At 47.8% G+C, this 6,000-nt stretch overlaps 1 long non-coding RNA gene across 1 annotated transcript in view; it reads right to left on the bottom strand.

The window, feature by feature from the left end:
* Window positions 1-206: 206 nt before the first annotated feature.
* LOC137158913 (uncharacterized) overlaps window positions 207-6,000 on the bottom strand; it is a 29,531-nt gene continuing 23,737 nt past the window's right edge. Inside the window, exon 3 of the long non-coding RNA XR_010921493.1 lies at window positions 207-4,682. This is a non-coding gene — a long non-coding RNA (uncharacterized lncRNA). The remainder of the gene's footprint in view (window positions 4,683-6,000) is intronic.

Below are 6,000 nucleotides of genomic sequence, written 5' to 3'. Positions count from 1 at the left end.
TGCACTAATGATTTTTCCCTACCATTGTTACGACTACTTACCAACTGTAAAATATATTCCATAAATAAAGCAGATTGCAACACTGTCAGGAGACACATTACTAACTCGTAATTCAAAGGTTCTTTCAGATTTGCTTCACCTTTTTTCGGTTTTTAAATAGTTTGAACAGAAAAACACTGTTTTCCTGCCACAAGTCTGGCAATTAAAGTAACTAACTAAGGGCTAGATTCAGTTGCCTCTACTTCACATTGAGTTGATAAATTTGGCTTATTGAAATCAACAGGATTACTCATGCTATCATGCACTGACGTTACCACATAATGGCACTGAAATACTGAAATTGAGATTTGGAATAATTAGGGTGTCCATGGAATACCATTCTGGGCACTTTCCTATGATTTTCTTATGGCAGCTCAACCCCATATTTTGAAAAATGTTAGCCACACTTTCTCCTTAGAACCTCATAACTATCAATAGTGCTTTGTTGTACAATTAAAGCTGTTTAGATAATTTGGGAATGACTGCATCAATTATTTGTGTTTTCTCACCACAAGAAGCTATGGACAGTCAATTTCCTACTGAAACTTTAATACATTTCTAATAGGTGGTTTATGCAGTTTTTGATGACACACTAAATCACGCAGTATTTAACAGTGGCAGAGATTGGTTCAGTTTTGCAGTTACCGGTAAAAACTGAATGTTTGTCAGAGTATTATCAAACCCTGAAAATAAGTAAGTGAAGCTCTGGCTATAGAACAATATCTTTGGTGGGGGGAAAAGGATTGAGAGACCTAGCTTATTCCCATTGAAAGCAACAGGAAAACTCCCCTAGACTTGGGGTAGCTCAGTTTTTGGACGACCAGATTGAGACAGTTGGAAAAATGCCTGATTTTCACAAAGTGCTGAACACACACTTTTTAAAAATCAAGCTCCTTTAAGGCATCTCATGCGGGGCATCTAAAATTACTAATCAGTTTTGAAAAATCCTGTCTATGTTGCTTAGCATCTCCTGTGATATGTTCATTGACTTCAGCTGCCCTTGACCTTAATGGAAGTTGAAGGCACCAAAGCAATGAGATCTCAGTCAGGCCTTCAGAATCCTTCCCATAGGTGCCCAGCACTTCTCAAGTTGAAGCCTTAATTATAGGAGCATGTCAGGGGATGGGGTGTTCAGGTACAATCCCTGCAGTACCTGGTGGCAGTACTCTGAGTACCCAGCCGTGAGAGCTGACTGCCATAGGTAGGGGAATATGGGCCCTCCCTGCTCCTCCAGGTTGCAACCCAGGGCCCAATGAAGTGGTAATTCAAAATAAATGTGTTGCCTTGGGGATGTATGTCCCGACACTTGCTCCCTGGGCCACTTCCTACCCTGGCTTCTGTTCCTTTGTTGATATCACTGGTTCATTTCTGTGCCCTTCTGCAGTTTTCTCTGTCTGTGCTCCAAAGGGTCTTCCTCTTGCAATCATTGCTCGCCATTGCCAATCTCCATGAGTGAAAGGCCTCTGGCAACTTGGCATCGAAGACTGGGCCCAGCAACCTGGAGTTTTGGTGGCTTCTCACCAGGAGTCTGCAACACACAACTGCTCCCTGCTTCGTCCACCCAGACTGAGCTAAAGTGCTCCCTTTTGAGCTCAGCCTCCACTGTGGGTATGCCCAGCGGGGGTGGCAGATTGGGGTTTGTAAACACCATCACACACCTTCCCCCTCAGGCTAGAACCCAGTGGTGTGTCTTTCTCCTGCTCACCTCCTTCTTCCGGAGAGAAAAAAAGAGCCAGGATTTGCGTGTGTCTTTCCTAGGCCAGGGAGCACCTGGAAGTCACAAGGCTACAGGGAGAAGTACCACCTCATAATCCGGGAACGGTGTCTTTCATCGAGTTTAGCTAGCAGAGAGGGATGTGGTCCGGGATGAGTAGAAAGGGATTTTTTAACGGGTAATATGGTCCATTTCACCGTCAGTGCTTCCTTCTTGATTGTTGAGTAGTTTGTTTCTCGGGGGAAGAGCTTCCTACTCAAATACAGCCCAGAGACCCACTTCTGATGTGTCTGGCTCGAGGATAAATGACTTTGAAAAATTGGGGTGAAAGAACTGGCCCCCAAGTTAGCTAGCCTTTCAAAGTCTGGAAGGCCCTGATGAATACCTCTGTCCAGGTCAACCTCCTGGGTTGGGTACTTTTTATGAGGTTAGACAAGGGGGCAGCCATTGTGGCAAAGCCAGGCACAAACTACCTGTAATAGTCAGTGAGGTCGGGGAAACATCATACCTGTTCCTTGGTTGAAAGGGCCTGATAATTGGTCAGTGCCTGGACTTTATCCACAAGGGGTATAGTTGGCCCCACCTCATGGAGTACCCAAGGTATGTTACTTCTCTCTGTCCCAATTGGCATTTGACCAGGTTTGTGGTAAGCCCTGCCTTTGAGAGTTTGATCAGCCACAGTGACATGGATGTATGTGGTCCTCCCGGTGTTACTATAGAGGACTATTTAATCAACATAGGCTGCCACGTACTGATCATGTTCCCCCACTGACTAGCAGAGTTTGAGCTGCCTGTTGTCATCCCAAAGAGTCCCCCCACATCCTGGCTAGGCAGCCACGTGATGGAAGGCTGATTACTCTGCCCATGCAGACCAAAGGTTTCAAACACCTGCACTCCCTGGAGACATTTTTTCAGTGCATCTGGATCAACTGCAGAATTTCCACCCAAGGGTGTGGAATGCAGAGACCTTACTTCAGGTTTTAAGGGCCAGTTTGTTGTGGCATACATGGGACCTTGACAATGGTACAGATACCAATAGGAGTGCCCTACAGCCCCAGTTAAGACCAGGCTCCAGGGTGCTGCTGCAGGCTGCCAGGTGCTGTAAAAACACAAAAGGGAGGGAGTCCCTCCCCAAAACTGCTTACAACCTAATGCCCTATTCTCAGGTGTAGCAAGGAGAACAGAATAGATTTTCTAGTTGTCAAAAGAAGTGTGTTCCTGTAACAGTCTTACCACCCCAGAGTGCTCCCTTGTGGCCTTCTCTGGCAGTCTCCTACTTTAAGGAACTGGCCCTTCTACCAGATTCTCCTGAAGGCCTGTTCCTTCAAAGACAAGAACATCCTTTGAATCCCAAATAATGTCCTCCACCAACATTAAAGCGTAAGCATACCCTAAAAATTCTTCACTTTCTGGGACTTCCTTTCAATCTTCCTCGCCAACAAAAATAGAGTGCAAATCATAAATGCCACTGCTGAGTTAGAGGTTTCAACCACTCTTCTTTACTCCACCTCTTCTCAGGTTAGTGACTCAGACAGCAACTTCCTTCAACTCCTGTCCCTTCGCTGAGCCAGCTACCGGGATAGTCCTGGCTCCTTCAGCTATTCCTCTTTTTCCCCTTTCCTCATTCACCCTGTCCCCTCAGGAGAGGACTTTGACCTATGCCTAGTCTCCTCCTTTGACTGCCCTACACTCTTTCTTTTGAGTTCCTCCCTCAATCTGACCCGCTCACCCTTCCGCACTAGTTGAGGTTAACAGAGACCTCAGGCTGCCTTTAACCTTTTCTGGGCCTGTGAGAGGATCATACACCCCATCACAATTCCCAGACTATCACGTGCTTAAAAGACGCCTGAATCTGAAGCCTTGGAAAATATATTCGCCTTTTACGAATGTGCTATGACGGGCCATGCAGTTCCCAAAGTAATTGTATCCGCACAGCAAAAGGAACGGACCAGGGAAGCTAACTTCAATGGTTGCAGGAGGCAGAGCTACCAAATTCACTCTGGAAAGGATAGGGTTGTAGGCCAACAAGGGCAGATGCTATTTGGTTGAAAATATGCAAGACGGCCACCCGGTCTCCAGTACACATCTTTGCTAAACCATTACAAGATTGGCTGTCAAGCACTGGCTGATGCAGTGAGTGGCAGATACACTTATCACAATGGGACTTAGGCACCTAAATACCTTTGAAGATTTGGGCCTAATCATCGATAGCAGAAAGCAATAGTTAACTTGACTAAGTACAAAGGCACATTGAAGTTCATGCACACACAGAGCTCCTGCTGATATCAGCAGGAGCTCTGCACACTAAACTATCCTATCCTTTTGCCAGCACTCTTTGTACTTCCAGCCTACAGAGCCTAACAGGAAACATCAACCAGCCCTCGTAGCTGAGTTTGACACCCTAGTTTTCAAGAATTCACTGAGAGAATCTATAATTATTCAAGTTTCTCATTGTTAATGGTTTGATTTCTGAGAATTGTTGGCTAAATTTCCTGGCACAATAACTGTAAATACTGCAAGATATGGTATGGATATAAAAATTTGATTTGAAGTTTTGATGTACATTCAATATGAAATGTTGCCATGTTCTGTTTAGACTTGTATGCCACAGTAATTTGCAGGAGGATAAGACTTCTGTATTTATATATTCCTTCTCAGATTCCTCACGATCTATCATCCTCTTTCAGCTTTGGGTGCCTCTTCCCAGCAGATGCTCCCACAATTGGTTTTCATGTGAGAGGCAGCGTGGCCTAGTAGACAGAATACTGGACTGGCACTCCGGAGACCTCAGATCCATTCTTAGCTCTGCCAGTGGCCCAATGGGTGACTTTGGGCAAGTAACTTCTCCTCCCTGTGCCTCAGTTTCTATCCTTTTCTATCCTGTAGAGGCGGTAATGATTCGGATCTCCTGTGTAAAGGATTTTGAGATCTATGGACAAAAGCACCATGGAAGAATTAGCATATGTGGCAGCCGTCAGCTCCCCTCTAGTGGGTTCCACGCTTCTATTGCCTCTAGTGGGCCAGGGCGCGTCCAGTCATCCCGGCTTCCCTAAGGAGGGGGGTAGGGACCCGGGCCCACCCGCTCCTCCGGGTCCCAGCCCAGGGGCCCTATGAGAGGCAGCTATGTGCCGCTGGCACTGTTTTCCCAGCTGCCCTGTCTTCCCCTGGGCTGATTTTCCCCCTCCTTCTGGCTCCTTGAGCTGGATACCTTCAATTGTCCACAGGCCTCTGTACTCTATTCTTCTCCTCCACTTTAAATCAGCTTTCCGCTCAGCACAGCACAGCGCAGCACAGCACAGCACAGCACAGCACAGCACAGCTCCTCCTGCTTGTGCCCTGACTGTTTGGGGCGGGGAGCTTTTATGCAGCACCTGGCTGGTCCTTCATTGGCCCCAGCTGCCTCTAATTGCCCCCTGATGGTATTTAGTCAGTCCACAGGGAACAGAGCCCTGAGCATTCTCAGGCTCACATACCTTCCTTCCACCACTCTCCTGCCGTCCCCTGCCCTCGCTATCTCACACATCCTCCCCCACTGCTCAACACTACGGGGTTGGGCTACTTGGGACGCGAGGCAGTGCTGGTGTGAGAGGGCGTCAGCATTGCCGTGGAGGCTGCCGGCCCTATGCTGTATCTGAAAGTGAAAAGGCTGTAGGGAGAGGAACCATCTGGTCACCCTGGCATTTTTCTCTTTGTTAATGTGCATCCACCGGAGCGGGGCATGGTCTGTCACCAGGGTGAATTTCCTCCCTAGTAGGTAGTAGCGGAGGGTCTCCATGGCCCATTTGACTGCCAGGCACTCCTTCTCAACCACCGCATACTTCTGCTCTCTGGGGAGGAGTTTTCGGCTGAGATATAGGACTGGGTGCTCCTCTTCAGCTATCACCTGTGAGAGGACAGCCCCCAGTCCTGTTTCTGACGCATCAGTTTGGAGGATGAACTCCTTCCCAAAGTCTGGGGTTATAAGCACTGGGCGACTACAAAGAGCTGTCCTCAAATCAGCAAAGGCTTCCTCAGCCTTCGTGGTCCACTTCACCATATCTGGGCCCCGTGCCCTTATCAGGTCAGTCAAAGGCCCCGCCCTGGTGGCAAAGTGGGGGATAAATCTCCTATAGTACCCCACTATTCCTAAGAACGCCCTGACTTGTCTCTTGCGGACTGGATGGGGCCAAGTCTGGATAGCCTCTATTTTGTCCCACTGGGGTTTGACCAGGCCTCTTCCTACCACATGCCCCAGGTATTTGGCCTCG

Source organism: Emydura macquarii, unplaced genomic scaffold (genome assembly GCF_026122565.2).
Source record: "Emydura macquarii macquarii isolate MOO-44397 ecotype Brisbane River unplaced genomic scaffold, CSIRO-AGI_Emac_v2 contig_1790, whole genome shotgun sequence".
In the NCBI taxonomy this organism is placed as follows: Eukaryota; Metazoa; Chordata; order Testudines; family Chelidae; genus Emydura; species Emydura macquarii.
The sequence above is the reverse complement of the archived record's forward strand: the minus strand, read 5'-3'. Positions and strand labels throughout refer to the sequence as shown.